Genomic DNA, 18,219 nt, shown 5'->3' with positions numbered 1-18,219 from the left:
GGAAGGAGAAGAAAACAATTAGGGGAGAGGGGCAGAGGGAGAAAGTATCTGGGTGGGTCAGGGGACAGGGAGGGGAAAAGAAAAAGATAATCAGGCATTGGTGTGGGGGGGGGCAGGAGTGAAGCCCTGAGGGCCAGCATACAGAATGGAAAAAGGCAACCTCTGGAGGGAGGAGGTGAGGGGACCCTCTAGAATGGCAGGTGAGAGACACTCAGGAATCAAAGGGAGGGACTTTAGATGAAATGCCCAACAATGGGGAGAGGGAACTTATAGAGTCCATCTCCAGTAGAAAGACAGGGCATCAAATGGAGGGATGGGGTTGCCATCCCACAGTCAAAAGCTCTGGCCCAGAATTGTTCTTGTCTAGAAGAACTGCAGGGACAAAAATGGAGAAGAGACTGAGGGAAAGGAGCTTCAGTGACCAACCCAAACCGGGATCCATCTCAAGGGGAGGCTCCGAGGGTTAGCCCTATTACTGATGCTATGGCGTCCTTACAAAAAGGAGCCTAGCATGGCTGCCTTCCAAGAAGCCCAATAAGCAGCTGAAAGAGTCAGATGTAGATAATTATACCCAACCAATGAACAGAAGAAGGAGACTCCTGCGGTTGAATTAGGGAAAAGCTGGGAGAAGCTGAGGAGAAAGGTGACCCCATAGTTAGACCAGCAGTCTCAACAGACCTGGACCCCGGAGATCTCTCAGACACTGAGTCACCAACCAGGCAGCATACACCAGCTGATATGAGACCCCTGACAGATATACATCAGAGGACTCCCTGACCTGATCTCAGTGAGAGAGATGTACCTAACCTTAGAGAAACTTGAGACCTCAGGGTGTGGGGACATCCTCTTGGAGAAGTTGGGGGGAGGAGGAATGGGATGAGGAACAGTCAGAGGAACAGTCAGACTGGTAGGTGAATAATGCCTGGACTGTAAAAAAAAAAAGATTAAAGAATTGAAAAAAAAGAAACCAACAAAAATCTATCTGTTGTCTACAAAAATAAACAAACAAAACCCTCAATGTAGTTTTAAGATAAGCACAACTTTAAAGTCTTAAAGTGATACCTACAGAATATTACAGCCAAACACCAAACGATAAACATTCCCTATAGCACATAGGGACATCTTTAGGAGACCATGTATCGACACAAAGCATACCTTACACATAGAGAAAATTGAAATACTCTTCTGTAGCCCATCTGATACTTATGCAATAAAATCTAAGATGGAGATCAAACAAAACTCTGGTATATACGTTCACGTAGATCAACAGCTCATTACTGAATGTGAATGGGTTAAAGAAGAAGTAAAATATTCCTGTATCTAAAGGAGGATGAAAACACAACGCATCTGGGACACTGGGAATGCAGTTCTAAGAAGAAATGGGAGGACCCTAAGTGGTGACATTTTTTTTTAAATCCTGAAGAACACAAATAAATGGATCAATGATGCAACTCAAGAATTTTGAAAACAAAACAAAACAAAACAAACAAACATCAAGATGAAGAACGTGGGCTTCAGACCCCTTGGCATTAGCAAAGCTTTCTCCCCGGGGGCGTGGTGAATTGTCGAGCGTGTGCAAAACTAGCCACGGATGCTTTCTCCTCCCGGAAGAGGAAAGAAAATTGGAAAGAAAATTGGCTGAGGAATACCTCAAAAGTGTTCATCAAACTTAGCTATCAGGTAAATGCAAATGAAAACCACTTTGAGAGTGCATCTTCCCCCTGTCGGAATGACTAAGATCAACAAAACAACCGACAATGAAAGCCAGTGAGGTTGTGTGGAAAGCGGAGCTATCATTTACTGCTAGCGGGGAAGCAAGCTGGCGCCATAATGCTCAAAATCAGCATGGAGGATACTCAAAAATCTAAAAGGTAGATCTACTAAGGGAGCCTATAGTGCTGTGCTTTTGCACATGCCCAAAGGACTTGATATCCTATTCGGAAGATACTTGCTGGCCCACAAACGTTAGGATATGGAAACCTAAACATCTTTCAACAAATACTGAAAGTCTGGGACATGTATATAATGGACATCATGTCCCCTTGTGCAGTAAAAAGGAAAAGCTGAAGAAAAACAAAAGCCCAGTAACCAGGAAGTCTGCTGTGAAAGAGTCTCTTCTAGAAATGAGATCATAAACAAGACCACAACAATAGTCATATCAACAAACAACCTGACACAGAAAGAGGGAAAATACATCTTGAGATGTAAACCACTGTCCAGAGTGGAAAAATTAGCCTCTCCTCAGGATGAACTCCTCCATTAGTTATTAAGTACAAAGTAATCAGCCCTGAACGAACACACACACACACACACACACACACACACACACACACACACACACACAGAGGGAGGGGCAGGGAGGAAGGGAAGGAAAGATGGAGGGAGGGAAGAGAGGGAAGGAGGGAGGGAAGGAGGGAGAAAGTCCATAGGTTGTATTTATAGATTTATGTGTACATATACATGTATAGGTATAAATTTTAAAAATCAAAGAAAAAAGGCTATCAGTTTAAAATGAGAGAAGTTGGAGAGATGGCATTTAAAAGGGGAGAAAGAAAGGAAAAGGGTGAATTATTGTAGCTATATTTCAATTGAACCATATATAAAATAATAAAAATTTTAGAACATGCTTGAAAAGAAATAAAAGCAAAAGCAAAGGTGTCTTTTTCTTTAATATAGACTAAAACATATATACAGATAGTATATATTGTGTAGGAATGGCTGCCTTTGTTATTAAACAAAACATGGGACTGTAGGTTTTCTGTATTTCTTCACATAAAAATGTTCTCTATCCGGGCATCTGTGGCCTGCCCTGTCCTTTCCCATGTATCTGGATCCACTCTCACAATAGTGCATCCTTCCTTATAAAAACTAAGACTCCTTTCAAGTGTTCATGGCTATCATGTATGTGCCTTATAACTATAGCATATTCTAATGATCAGCGGGTGGTGATGTCCCAATCTTTATTCTAAATACCCCCTTCCACATTCCATGATTCAGTTTAAAGAATCCTTCAAAAGATCATACTAAATAAATAACAAGTTAGCTTTCAGGCAAACAAATAAATTTGCATTGTTTTATATTCGTCATAAATATTTCACCTAATTACTGAGGTGCCTTGTTTAGAAACGCAAAACATTATAAATTAATTAGCACTGTCCCTGCTGATTTTTTAGAAGTTGTGTGGAATAGAAAAGCCACAAGTCAGAACAGGCTACAGAACCACTCAGAGCACACACCATATGCAAATCAAAGTCCACAAGCTTTGGAAAGCGTAATCTTTGGGCTTCATTCTGAGCCACCACCAGGGTCTCTTATTAGCTGCAACACAATTTGTTTTCAAATTCATGCTCAAAGAGGCTCTGCCTTCATTTTTTTTTATTTCTTTTGCTTTCTAAGGATCTAAAGAGACAAAAGCTCCCATTGTCATGACAATAATTAGAGGTGGCATTTTTTTTTTCTCACTGCAAAGTAGAAAATTCTTACATTACTGAAACGTAAGCAAATATTTTGAAAGATGTGGAAGGTCATGGATGTAAAAACCAATGTAATTATGATGTAGAGTTGACATGTAAATCATGATTTCATATCAAAAGCAAAGGCAAAACATTTTTGTCTTAACTACAACATTTTATTGATTTCTTTTTCTGAACATAGTAGCAAATAACTGAAAATTTATGATATTTCTAACTGGTTGGTGACATTAGGCCAAAGAAAATATAAAAGTTTATAACCATTGAACTTAACGTGAAAACAGTAAGATATCTATATTGTATTGAAACAGCCATACAATTGTGTTAAAATGAGTTTTGATACAATTCCTCCAGAATAAGTGTTACAAATATCAAATTAGCTCCCAACTCTCAATGCTTCAGCCCATTTAAAATTTTAATTGTATCATTATAAAAGTATTAGTTGATTTTTCCAAATAGTCTTAATTATATATATCATTATAAAATACTTGAGGTTTTTTTTCACTATTAGACCTTAAAGTGTCTGCTGATCCTTTACTGAAATCTCTGCTCAAGCAAACTGTTTGTCCTTTCAGTAAAGTAGCAACAGCCTGAAGGAATTAGTCCTCACAAGAGGAAAAAAAAACAGGAAAAACAAAAATATTTTTGTTCGACCAAGTAAAAAATACCAAAAATGGTTTGGTTTAAATGATACACTAAGTCTGAGTCTCCCTGACTTAAACAGCTTGGATTTTTCTTTGAGCGGTTGTGAAATCGACTTAGATCCTTTAATGCTGACATCTTATCTCTTACATGCCTTTTTTGGCAATATTGCTGGGTGTTTTGTCAAAAGGGCTATAATGGAGACCGAGCTAATTAACATGGAAAATATTTGATTTTTTTTTTTTGTTACATGGGTACATGCATCACAGTCAACAAAACTGAGAAGCACAGTGGAGACTCTGCTTCCAGTCAAAGGATAAAAGTGTCCCCACTAATGCACAGGCTTCCCTCACTGACAGCCCTAATCCAACCTGCTAAGTAGATTCCAGACTGCAGTTTCGTGAAGGTCTTTTAACTTGGCCACTGCTTTTGACCATACTAACAGTTTAAAAGCCATCTTCCTTGGTCAGATATGGAGTGCCAAACTGAAAAGGTGGATGAGTCTGTTAACAAATCCCCAAAGTTTTCTGAGCAAGAACAGAACTATCCTCTGAAAAATATCCAACAACAACAACAACAAAATCTCATTGTCCATACCCCCCCCCCAGAATTAATCCTTTTCCCTGTCCTGCTGCTGGTTATAGTGAGGGCCTGTGCCTGGTTCCTATATTATCCCAAATCACTCTTTTTTTTTTCTAACTTCACTTAATTTGATAGTGCTCTTAATCATCCGGTTGTTTGTGAAACATAAATTCTATGCTGAAAGCAAGAATGAAATTAAATGGCAGAGAAAAAGACAGAGATAGACAGAGACAAAGGCAGAGACAGAGACAGAGAGCTTACTAGACAGAACTAAGCCAGGCCTGGTGTCGCATGCCTGTGACACCAGCTCCTTGGAAGACTGAGACTAGACTATCCCAAGTGTAAGAGCCACCTGAACTACAGAGTAAACTCAAGGCCAGCCTAGACAACTTGGTGAGTTCCTGTCCTAAAATAAACAGTGAAAACAAGAGTTGGGCATATAGCTTAGTCTGTAGGATACCTGATCGGCATGTGCAATGTCCTAAGTTCTATGCCCAGTACTGATGCCCAGTACTTATTTAAAATGCATTTAAATAAGCTAAATATCATATTTATTTATACTACCAACGGAAAAATAGACATTTTTAGACTAACATTTTTTTCAATCAATTTATTTCCTTATTCATTTTACATCCCAATTGCAGTCCCCCTCCCCTCCTACTCACAAGCACTCACACAGCCCCTCTCTCCAACCCTCCCACTCCTTTTCCACTGAGAAGGGGGAGATCCCCCCTAGGTACCAACCCACCCTGGCAAATCAAGTCACTACAGAACTAAGCACATCCTGTCACACTGAGGTCAAGAATCACTACCCAGTAGCAATTGGATCCTTTGGAACAGGATCCAAAGCAGGTAACAGATTCAGGGTCAGTCTCTGGTTGTTGGGGTCCCCAGATGAAAAGCAAGCTGCCCATCTTCTACACACATATGGATGGCCTAGATTCAGCCTGTGTATATTCATTGGTTGGTGGTTTATGGACTAACGTATTTTTACATGAAAAATATACATGCATAAAAACGTATACATGCATGACACTGAAATCCACCAGAAAACTACTGCAGCTGATAAACATTTTCAGCAAAGTAGGCAGATACAAAACTAATTCACAAAAATGAGTAACCCTCCTATATATAAACAGCATGTACAGGAGACCATGTCTGGATCTGTGGTCCTATCTGAGGTCTATGTTAACCACCAAAGCCACGGGGACGTCCCTGGTCTGAGCTGCCATCTGAGGTCATGCTGATGTTTAAGCACCGTGTTGAGATATCTCTGCCCCTTTGCCTACACTGGCAGAGTTGGCCCTGTCCCTCACTGGCTACCATACTTAGGAGAGCTGTCCCTGGCTCTTGCATGAGAGAGCTAGCTCTTGTAGCATGGGTATGGTAGAGCAGCCCAGTGGAGTAAGTGAGACATGGTCCTACCCTTACCTGCTGTGGCATTCAGGACAGCTGGTCCTACTCCTCACCTGGGCAACAGAGTAGGCCAGGCATTGGTAGCATGGGTACAGGAGATCTGGCCCAGAGGCCATGACAGCATTAGAATAGGCCCTGCCCTGTAGTCCAGACTGGCCTTGAACTTACTGTGTAGCCAAGGATGATCTTGAACTCTTTATCCTTCTGCCTCCAGAAGCCTGAGTGCTGAGATCACAGGCATGCCCTGGCAGGCATGCACCAGCAAGTCTGGCTATGTGATGCTCAGGACGGTCCATAGGCTTCATGCATTCTTGGCAACTGACCTTGCTGGTATTTAAATGTATTATCTGTGTATATATAATATTCTAAATGTATTGATAACACTATGTATGTATGTACATGTTTATTCATGTGCTTACACACCCAAACCTCTAAAGGGTTAACAGAACTGGAAATCAGAAGACATGGAGATACTGTTTTAATAATTGTTTTATATTTTATTAAAGTAATGCACAAAGAAAAAAAAAAGAATAGGCCCTGCCCCTGGGCAAAATGTTGGCCCTGATGATGCAGGCTCAGGAAACCTGGTAGGCTGCCCAAGTCACCTTCTACCCAGACCCAGATCCAGAGCTCTGAGTTGGCTCACCCCAACATCAACCCCATCTATGAACTGCTGGAGTGTAAAGTGGCCAGTCCTCCAGATTCAAAGCTGCAGGATCTCCATGACATAGGATAACAACTGGATATCCAAAAGGAGTCCCAGTGAGGATCCAAGATTGATAGTTCATCAGAAGCAAGAGATCTCAGGTCAAACCAAGTCTCATTGCAATAAACACTTGTAAGTAAAGCTGTTTGGTCAAATGGGTGTACTGTGCGGTGCCTGTTCAACCATGCTCACTGCTGCTCTATTCATCATTACCAGAAATTAGAAACAACCCAGATGTGCCTCGGCAGATGATAAATGAAGAATATGTTGTACATTTACAGAATGGAGTGTTTCTCAGCCATCAAAAAGGAAAAGAGTGAAATGAAATTTTCAGGTAAATGGAGGGAACTATTAAAAACAAATCATCCTTAGTGAAGTAACCCAGACCAAGAAAGATAAATATGGTACCCATTCATTTATTTGTTGATATTATCTTAGTCAAATCGATAACCAAGCTATAACCCAAAGATTGGCAGAGGTTCGGTATAGAATATAGGAACTCTATACTGATTTATGATCTCATGAACTGTTATATCTCCCTAAAACTGAAGTAGAATAGTTAAAAATTGGAGACAGGGCTGGAACAAACAGAAGGATCGAGTGGGAAAATGGGGGAAGATGGGGAGAGTTGAAGAAATATAGAGGGAAAACTGCTATAATCAAGGGACATTCATGGGGTGGTGTAGAAACCTATCCCATTGACCTTGGTGAGAACCAAATACAACAGTCCAAAAATATAGTCATGTATTCATAATATAAAAACATCCTTTTCGAACCAATAACCAAATACTAAAACTCCAGTTAAAGAATAACCAAAACACAAGAGGAAGAAAGTTCTACCCAGGCGATGAAAAGAACGCAGCAACTTTGCTAATTAACAAGGAAACGTAAGTAAATGTAAGACTGTTAATGAAATCACAGTGAACTAGAGTTAAGGTAATATTAGGATAGAGCACAGTAAAACCAGCACATCCCTGTGTGGAGCATTAGTTGGTATATTTTTATGTGCTTTTTATCTCATGTTTTCACCAATGTTTCACAAACATTTGTCTTTTGCAAAGAACTCTTTTGTATCGCTGCGAGGTTTGATTTTTTTTTGTTTTTTTTTTTTTTACATTGCTTATCATTCTCAAATTGGGGGATTTCTTAGAGTGCTCACCATCATAAAGTAGGAGTTCGATGTTTTTATTTTTAGTGGTTATTTTATTTACGTTTCAAAGGTCATCATCCTTCCTAGTCTCCCCTTCACAACCCACCATCCCATCCCCCTTTCCCTCTGCTTCTATGAGGGTGCCCCTCCAGCCACCCAGCAACTCCCGCCTCACAGCTACAGCATCCTCTTCTGCTGGAGGTGAAGCCTCTACAGGACTAAGGGCCTCCCCTCCCACTGATGCCAGATAAGGCCATCCTCTGCTGCATATGCAGCTGGAGCCATGCCTGGGAGCTGGGGGGGGGGGGTTAGGCTAGTTGATATTGTTGTTCTCCCTATGGGGTTGCAACCACCTTCAGCTCCTTCAGTCCTTCCTCTATCTCTTACACTGGTGTTGCCCCGCTCAGTCCAATGGTTGGCTGTGAGTATCTGCATTTGTATTAGTCAGGTGCTGGCAGAGCCTCTTAAGGGACCTCTATACTGGCCTCCTGTCATCAAGCACTTCTTGGCATCTGCAATAGTGTCTGGGTTTGGTGTCTGCAGATGGGAGACTGCTCCACCTAGGAGTTAGATTTTAAATGATCTTCATTTTCAAAATGGGGGGGGTGTACTTATAGTAATCACTGGCATAAAGGCCAAAGCAACGATGAGCAAAACAACTAGATCAGAAATTTTACCAAGGCATTAGTGACAGGCACACTGGACACAGAGCACTGAGGATTTAAGGATAACTAGAAGGGACCGAACGCTGCACACACTAGGAGCACAAGTTTGTGGTCCAAACGAAGCCAACTTTGCCCATGATGCCAAGAACTGACAGAGGCTATATCCATAGACTGAATCTTAAAGATTATTATTTTCCTTTTTATACTTTCCTTGTAACTATTTTTAATGCGGAGTGACAGAATTAATTGTATCAGGAGACTTTTTCTTTTTTAAATTCTTTTACTTTCTGAGATCATAATGCAACTATATACATTGCTCTCTTCCCTTCAGTCCCTCCATCCCCTCCCACATCCTTGCTCTCTTTCAAACTTATGGCCTTCTGTTTCATTACTGAGGAGGCTGTATTTGTGGACTTGAAAATATATGTGTATATACGCATACATTTACATATATGTATTATTCATTTTAAAATCCTATGGAATAACTGGAAAGAATTTTTTTTTTACCTCTGAAAACAGGCACGGTCTCAAAGGCAGCTTCTCACCTGGATATTTTGTCTGTTCTGCCAACGACGGAGCCGAGATCTCTTGGAAACTGTAGCAGGTGAGGGAGAAGTTGCCAAAGGTGAGCCAGTAGGGAGAGAGACATGGCCAGCAGTCAAAAAGAAACTTTCTTTGAAATGCCATAATTAACCTAGCATTGTGCATGTGATTTAAAAACTGATTTTAATGCATTTTTAAACAACATGTTCTGTTCTTGGAGCTAGCACGTACTTCCCCTCACCTGTAACTGCCAATTTTGTGGAAAGAAGAAATCTGTCAACCTTTCCCACCATTTGCCGTCCTTGTCACATTTCCAATAGCTCCCATCCCACTCCACTGACGGAAGAGCCCTGTTGCCATCACTGACTGGCCGTCCCTCCTCACTTCTTTGAAAATTCTTCCAGCTTCCATACCTTCAGGTGTTACCTCTGTCCTTCCGGACAGTCCCCAGTGCCCATATGTCATATCTCCTGGGAATCCTATTCTCCCATTTTTCATCATCTACAACCTAGAGAGCTTCTTAGAGATTATCCATACATGCCAAACTCAACTAAAATCAACGTATTAACTTTACTCTTAGCTTTTCTTTCCTGGTGGGACACTCCTTGTCCGATTTAGTTCCTCACAACTTCTATGCATGCCCAGTTCTGAGTTTTTGCCTCATTCCTATCCAAAGTCTATTTAACATTTCTTTTCATAGCGTTACACTTCCTGCCTCTTATCTCCAACTCCTATAGCCCCTTTGCCTTAGTAACTTAGGTGGATTCTATAAGAATAAAACCAAGATCTAACTTCTTCCAGCCCCAACCTGATAGTTAAAACAGGAACGAATTCATCTTGGAACATCCGGAGTATGATTTTATCACTCTCCCTTTGATGTTGCCCAAATACGCTTCAAATTAAGTAAATGCTCTTTCCCTACATATTAAAAAGTTCCCAGTTATTTTCTGCCCTTCTTTGTCCTTTGCTCTTATTCAAATGTACTATGAAGGCATGCATGACTTCTAGGTTTCCATTTCTGAAACACAGAAACCTTTTTAAAAACCACAAAACTGCTGTATTCATAGTTCTATTATATGTACTAGCATGTATATTAATATGTACTTACTATACTATACCCATGTATGCTATATTTGTATATGTAGTAGAGTATCCTCTCCTTCTGATTACCACACGCTCCTTGCCTTTATCGCAATTAACAGTTACTTAGTACCATTCACTGCCATAAGTGAAAAAATGCTATCTTAGAGGCTGTACTGCAGGGGTCTCAAAAACAAAGACTGTAACTTAAAATATGCCATTGTATCTTAAACATGGTGAATGCTTAGATGTTAGGGAATAACTCAATGGATTTCCAGGCATAAAACTAACACCTTGACCATTTTCATATTTATATATTTCATTTTACAAAATGATGTGTTGATCTCATGGGTGATATTTTTAAATCCTTAGAGCAGAGCTGGTCACCCCTCTTAGGCAGTAAGCCATCTTTTCTTTAAGAAAACTGCTTGTACAAGGCGATTTCTCTTTTAAAAGGAGGTGTCTAGAACAGAAAAAAAACTGGTTACTTTCTGTATGATTTATGAGTGACTAATCCATAATTAGATCTTAGTGATGGGGGTGAGCATCAGGGTTAAAGCTATTTCTTTATCCAATTAAGTCTTTGCAGGAAAACATAGGTGCATGCATACGTTCTTTAAAAATAGGCACAATTAGAGCTCCCAGTGGTATATGAATCAGGTAAGTCTGTTATTTGGCAGAGTTCTGAGGGGAAAAGGCATCAAATGATCAGTCATTTCCCTGAATCTCTCTCTTATTTTAATAACATTACTCTCAATCTATGCTCATCTCCCCTGAGGTTGCGTGTTGGTTTCTTTTCCTAAGTCTTTCAAAAACTAAAGATAAATAAAAGTCTCCGAATACCAACAACATTTCTCTCTGAGATGTTTCTTATCCATTAAACCCAAACAGGGATGACATTGGGACCCCATCTTACTTGGATCAGGTGAAACACTCCCTGGATAAATCTGTTACACAAGGCTGTCCCCCCAGCCCTGAGCCAAAAGCAACAACAGTAAAAGCACAATAATATGGTAATATCATTCCAAGATCCCAAACATATCTGTAAAACCTCAGCTGGAAGTTGACTTAACCTCTCTGGTATTGTCATGTGACCCCTGAGGTGGCACCTTCCTTCCCTAAGTGAGCAGCGTGATTACCATTACCCTGGAAGCCAGAGCTCCCTGGAGATTTGGGAGAGTCTTGAGAAGGGATAAAGTTTCATAGCTTATTGCAATTCTTCCAGCACTGAAATCTCCTGGAGCTGAAACTCATTCAGAAATGACGAGGCATTTGAAGCTGCCTGAAATGAGGCCTCTCTGCTGACTAGCTAGACCACAGCCCACCTGAGAACCTGTGAAATCAGGTTCATTAAAAAAACACAGCCATCCCTACAATGAAACAGAGGTCGTGGTTATTAAGCCGACTTTGACCCAGGTTTGATCAACTCTTTTGATTTCTAATAGCCCATCTTCACTTGATGTTTTCAGACTACGTCGATCTTTTAATCTCTCCCATCTGAATCCCGGGATGATTTCTCTCCCTGCGTCATTAAAAATGAGACAAATAAACTTTCACCTTTCCAATATCAGGGTAAATGCTTGACTCCAGATTCATCAGACCCGACAGAAATCCTCTCCTCCATACTGCAACCGCACCCTGGGATCTCTCTGGCCAGTTTCCCACACTGCAGACCACAGGAGAAGTTAGCTTGCGGGGACTTGACTGATAACTCACACATGGGCTGTCATCCCACAATAAGCAAAGCAAGAATGACAGGCCTCCTGTGCATTCACAAAATTCTTGTTCCCACATCTGAATGGATTTTCAGATACAACAAACCAGGAACCTTCCACCACCCCTGGATTCATGAGTCACGTACACACGTGTTTTAACACTGCCATCACTCAATCAAGCTGGTGTTAATGGCATCTTGTAAACCACACTTGGAGCTGACCACGGTATTAACGGGACAGAGGTGAACAGCAGAGGCTGCGTGTGCTGGGGGCCTACAGAGGTAGAAAGAGAGAGAGAGTATGCTTCAATGCTGGAAAAAGAAAACAGAGGCAGTCCCAGGGGAGGAAAATGAGCAACCGACTCACAGAAACATGGTAAATGAAAAACTTAACCGTCGTGAAGATGATTTAGAAAGCAATTTCAGACAGCTGAGGTTCGGCAAACGGGAAAAGGCTAAAAGAAAGACGTATTCTCTAAGAAGGCATGCGATTGCGTGTGTGGACCTCAGACTGGCTCTGGAGAGAGGGGCTTCTGATATTAGTTTGCTGGGCTGAAGGTAAAAGTATAAGAAAAAGCAGAGGCAGAAAACGGGTGTTTAAAACAACATGTAGGCATGTAGGGCCATGTAAGCCACTGTCCCTCTGGGACTGCCTACTGGCCTTTGACAGATCATTCTGGTATCAGAACAGGAGAGAGAGAGAGAGAGAGAGAGAGAGAGAGAGAGAGAGAGAGAGAGAGAGAGAGAGAGAATGAAGTAAAAGAGAGGAGGGAGAAAAAAAGAAAAGAAAAACAGACTGATCGAGTGTATTGCCGTTTTTGTTTTTGTTTTAAGGGTACAATTATAAAGGCCAAAATTAATGGGTCAGAGAGGCACATTCAACTTTTTCAGAACTGTGAAATTAGGAGCAGGGGGAGAGAGAACAGGAAAGAGAGAGGGAGGAAGAGTTACAGAGAAAGAGGAGAGCCTACTAAAGAACCGAGCCCCCCTGTACAGACAGCCTGACGCCAGATGGCTTCTTCTAATAAATATTCAACCTTAACTCTGTTCCCATGTAACTTTGTTGTAAGGCTGCCAGCACACCCACACAGATCTGGGCCAGCGAAATGATTACAGTAGTACAAACAAAGTGGTGCAGTAGAGGAAACAGACAGACAGGGTCCTGTCCACAGACAGGCAAGGCTGTAAGATGTGAGCTGATGGGCCTTTAGATTTAATGCTTTGGAACTCGTAATAATAAGTAGCCCTGGCGGGAAGGGCACCTCCAAAGGGAGCAAGCATTTAACTGTTATCTGAGCTTCACTGCACATTGCAGCATGGGAAAATTGCACAACTTTCCTTCACAGATTACAAACGAAAGACTCCATCTCAGATACAATTCTCCAGCATAATCTCTGTGTTAAGTACGTTTACAGTAATATCGACCAAACTAACTGAACCCCCACCACCACCTCCATGCACAAACTTACACGTCTTAAATTGGGGAAAATGTGAAACATTGTGTTTCAGAACCTTCATGCTAGTTGGATGAAGGATGATTCACCGAACTTTCCCACCCCCTCACCCTAGGAAACAGGAAACTCTTTTCAGTGTTTTCTAGTGGCTGTACATGCATGCGTGCGTGCGTGCGTGCGTGCCTGTGTATGTGTGTACGTGTGTGCATGTGTGCCTATGCGCCCGTGTGCGTGTGCATGTGTTTGTGTGCTTGTGTTTGTGTGCGCGCGCGTGTGTGTGTGTGTGTGAGCCTGCGTGCTTCTCCCCTCTATGAGCACAAAATGACTGGGTACTTAAATTCTATTTAAACATGATACATATTGGGTCTGGATTGGGGAGACAGGAGGCATTTTAATGCTCCCTTGGAAAATAATTTTAAAATAATTGTGACAATAGAAAATGTCTAATACATGAAATGATATACGGAGGTCTTGAACAAATAATGTCACACTCAGTTGAAGGAAAATGACAAAATAATAAAATGTTATGTTTAAAATGGGTTCTTTGGAATGCATTTTAAATGCGGTGTGTCCTCAGCCCAGAGAAAGCAAGAGAAGTCCACTGAGCATCCTCCTTCAAACACAAAGAGCAGGCCAGGCCAGCTAAGCCACGGAAGTGCAGCAATCTGAAAGAAAATATCTTGATACAAAAGTGAAGTTCTTCCTTTATTTTATTTTTTAATACTTGGTCTCATATCTAAAATCGTCCAGAAACAAGAAAAACTTCACAAAAGTCCACCCTAAAACCAAGTTTTCCTCTGCTCACAATGGAAGCCATATTTCATAGGGTTATCTCTGAGCACCAGCAGCTCCGTGGGAACAGAGATGTAAGAAAAACCAACCAAACACAGCATTAAATACTTACGAAGAAGAGCTAGATAAGTTTTAAGGACGTACTGTTGTTTTGACAGTTTGAGAATCTGCACAGATTTCACATTTTATTACACTGACATCAAAAGCTGTATTGATAGGAAAGGACCACACTTCTAACAAAGAGAGGCAGATAAAAATTAGCATTTATCTTCTGCTGATATTGAGCTTTCTAATGGTAGGCCATGGTGTTTTCTTCTTCGTGCAGAGAGCTCTCTCAGGGAACCGAAAATGCACTGGAAGGTTAAAGCTTCCCAGTGAAGAGTGTTGTGAGACAGCGATCTCTGCAAAGACTGTACAAAGTGCACACAAGAAATACAAACGACGCACATGCGTCTGTATACAAAATACGCAGTTGTGCATTCACAAAGGGTAATGGCACGCAATAATGGGAAATTATTGGAACATCTGCTTACACATTAATCTGCATATTTTTGCACATGCGATCATCCATTTGCATCAGCATATTTTACTTGTCGCGTGCACACGTTAGACACCTGTTATTAAAAAAAACCAGGTCCATTATGTGCTGCCGGATTCATTTGAATATAATTCCATTTTCATAAGATTTATCAAAGTTCCAAGGCCAGAGCTTTGCAAATGAAAGTGACAAAACGCCCAGGATAAAATGTCTGTGGCTCTCGAGTGTCTAGGTGCAGTAACTTTTAGGACCAAGGCAGGAATAAATTGGTCAGGAGAGGAAGCAAAGCATTATGGGAGAGACAAATGACAACACGATCTACCACCTCTTTTCCAACAGAAAAAGAATGATCAACTACTGCTTCCCAAGCTTATCGACAATGCCAAGCACTACCTAGCACATATTACATGCTCAATAAATATTTGGTGATTCCTTGGTAAGGAGGGGAATGCATAACTGAGCAAAATGTCAAACGTAGCACGAATTTGCCAAACTGGTGTATAAGACTCTGTCTGAGTGCTTTTACAGTGCATGTCGCTTAATCCATTTGGAAAGAGCTTTGGGGAAATACTAAGCTAAAAAGACTGGGCACTTCTGCTAACTAGGAATGTAACGTTAGACTAACTTTTCTAATTTTGTAAAAGTGGGAGACTGTGTCGAGTCGGCAAGTACGTGGTACATATGGTACCGCTCTCTCTTTCGTCAACCGTGGTAGACGTGAAAGAAAAAATCTATCCCTGCACTTTTCCCCACTGAGTCTGGACTTCGCCATAAATTCCTTCTTAGCACAGCTCTCCAGGCAACCACCACCAACTGATCAAATTTGGCACACGAGATGAATCTATTTTCTATCCCTGGACTATATTATCTCTGAGGCCCCTTCTAAAAATTGAATCAAGAACTCTCACAGACCACTAAAATCCTACATTTTAAAGCAACTATCCTAACTATTTGGTTGCTTTCTAATTAGAGTGTATCAAATATGCTCTTAAGCTAGATGTCCATTGTCAGGATTTGAAAAATGTGCCCCCTGTATAGAATTTCACTGTAATAGAATTTTAATGCATTTAACCCATGAAATATGCCCAAGTAAAATAGTGTTCAATGCATCTCCCTCTTTTGGATTATCCACAGAAGTACTCTTTTCCAGGCAGTTATGCAAAGCAGATCAGAAAAGCAGCGTGAAGCGATACTTTGCACAGCACAGCCCTTCGATATGGAGGAAAGACAGCAGCGTGGTTCCAGTCTCTGCCAGACAGCGTTGGTGGTGTGAGAGAAAGCACAGAAAGCTGGAGGCACGCTGAAAGGACATATTCAGTCCCCTCAAGTGATATGGGAAGATGAGAAACAAGTGCAGCTCTCGGGATTGGGAGCTCAGAAAATTCCCTCCAAACCCTTCAGTGTGATAAGCATTCTGGGCAGCTGAAATGAATCCATCATTATGTACTTAGAGTTTGCTTTGAGTCCAACTCTATACAACATGCTTAGAAAAGTGAGTACGCTGGTACCTGCCTTGGGAGAGACTTGATTCTAACTAGGAAAAAATAAAACAAACAAAACAAAACAAAACAAAACAAAAAAACTAGTGAATCTAGTGTTACAAAATTACTCAGAAGTAAGGATACTCCTGTTTTGGTTTTTCTGCTACAGAGACCCACATAGCAACATGTCGATTCAATTATGATCAAAAGGCATGGCGTCAACAAAGAATGTCCCAAGTATTCTTCATGTGTAATAAAATGTCCCTTTGGGTGGCTTTGTCCCTTAAGTTCCTTTCCTAGCTCTTTATTATGTCATAATACTTCCATTCATAACAGTCACCACTGAAGGTGGATTCCTTCACCTGAATATCATACAATCCTTCTTCTTCTATCAGAAAATCTTCTCCCGTAAGGAACTTGCATTCTCACACCCCATCTTCTTGGAACGGGTGGAATGTTGTATACTCTAGTTCTGTTCTAAGTCCCCGATCTGGCATACACAACAACAGCCCTAAGGGTTGCTGGGACTGTTAGAAAACAGAAGCTCAATGTATGCCCAGACTTGTGGGTCGCCACTGATCACCAAATACTAACAGTAAAGCAGATGTAGGAACCAGTAAGGAAGAGATGGACGCCACCAGTGCCTACTGATATGCTGTGAGCGCCGTGGGAGAACTGTGTTTGATTCTAGCTATATTTCTGGACTTGAAATTACCCAAGCCCATTTGTTTTTACTTCCCGCCCACCATGCAGCTTAAAGTAGTTTAAAATGAATTTCTATCGCAAACAATGAAAGCAAGCTCGCAAACTCACCGCATCAGTGGCAGACAGCGCAGCAGGCAGTAGGCCCCAGATAATGAAACCTAGACCCCAAGAATTCAGGCTCTTTCCTAAATCGTGTCCCAAGCATCCCTACGTGGGAGCACCGAGCAGATCCCGTTTCTCCTCTTAATGCAGAAGGCTCTAATATTCTTTTCTGGAAAATATTTGAAAATGAGACAACCACCATAATTATCCTTGACAATCTATAAAAAATTTTCCCTTGAGTGAGGACTTTTTTTTTCAAGTTACTAGTTAAAAAGTGCTTTGCGAGTACAATGTATCTAATTATTGGGGGCGGGAGGAACAGCACCGGAATAATTCATATTTAGTTGTATTCGTTAGACTACAGCGTTAATTCTCAGCGTAGGGCCCTCTAGTCTCTTGCTTGTTTCTCTTTAGAGTTTCATCAGGTCCCTTAGAAAGAAATGGCTAAGTAAATCCCACCTCAGTCTGCAGGGCATGCCCTAGGGACATTCTGGAGGGCATCTCAAGATACTGTCAGGGGACACCAGGTATCTGCCTAACTTCAAGATGTAATTTATGCAATGGAATGAACGAGCTGATGAAAATAAGTAATACGCAAACACCTTAAAAAAAAAAAAAACAGGATTAAGTTTCTTCTGCAAAGTATCAGGCTGATCTGTAATGGCTACCTGCCTGAACGGAGGAGCCCCTTAGCACATTGTCTAACCTAAGAACTCATACTGCTGTTTTAATGAGATCCGCCTTTGGCGACATCTCCATTACAGCGTCCTCACCACCAATAACACTTTTGAACCAAACATTTGTTCCTCTGGACCTACTTCCTGTTTAGAAGGCCCTTCTATTTTGAGCACAGTGTTTCCTCGTTCACCTTGTTGTAAGAGGGCTTGCATTTTATTAGTGAGAATTCAAATACAGCTAAATGAGGAAAAACTCAATAAAAAGGTTGAAATTTTTCATCCAATAAATTTGCGGTAAAATGCCAAGTTTGTGGCTGTGCCTGCAGTCATGTTCGTTAGAAGACACATAGTAGGCAAACGTTTGGGCTTTTTTTTAAACCATTGGTTTATAAGCTGAAGAAGATAGATGTGTTCATTCATATGAAGTAATATAATTTTTCTTGGGAAAGTATAATATTATACAAATCCATTAGCATATTTACAAATTAATCTTCCCTTGGGA

At 41.1% G+C, this 18,219-nt stretch overlaps 1 long non-coding RNA gene across 1 annotated transcript in view; it reads right to left on the bottom strand.

The window, feature by feature from the left end:
* LOC108350369 (uncharacterized) overlaps window positions 1-18,219 on the bottom strand; it is a 50,295-nt gene that overhangs the window by 23,794 nt on the left and 8,282 nt on the right. Inside the window, exons 3-5 of the long non-coding RNA XR_001837099.3 lie at window positions 17,047-17,209; window positions 11,812-11,920; window positions 9,177-9,226 (exon numbers count right to left, since the gene is read on the bottom strand). This is a non-coding gene — a long non-coding RNA (uncharacterized LOC108350369). The remainder of the gene's footprint in view (window positions 1-9,176; window positions 9,227-11,811; window positions 11,921-17,046; window positions 17,210-18,219) is intronic.

Source organism: Rattus norvegicus, chromosome 3 (assembly GCF_036323735.1).
Source record: "Rattus norvegicus strain BN/NHsdMcwi chromosome 3, GRCr8, whole genome shotgun sequence".
NCBI lineage: Eukaryota > Metazoa > Chordata > Mammalia > Rodentia > Muridae > Rattus > Rattus norvegicus.
Note: the sequence above shows the minus strand (reverse complement) of the source record. Positions and strands in the feature narration are given on the sequence as shown.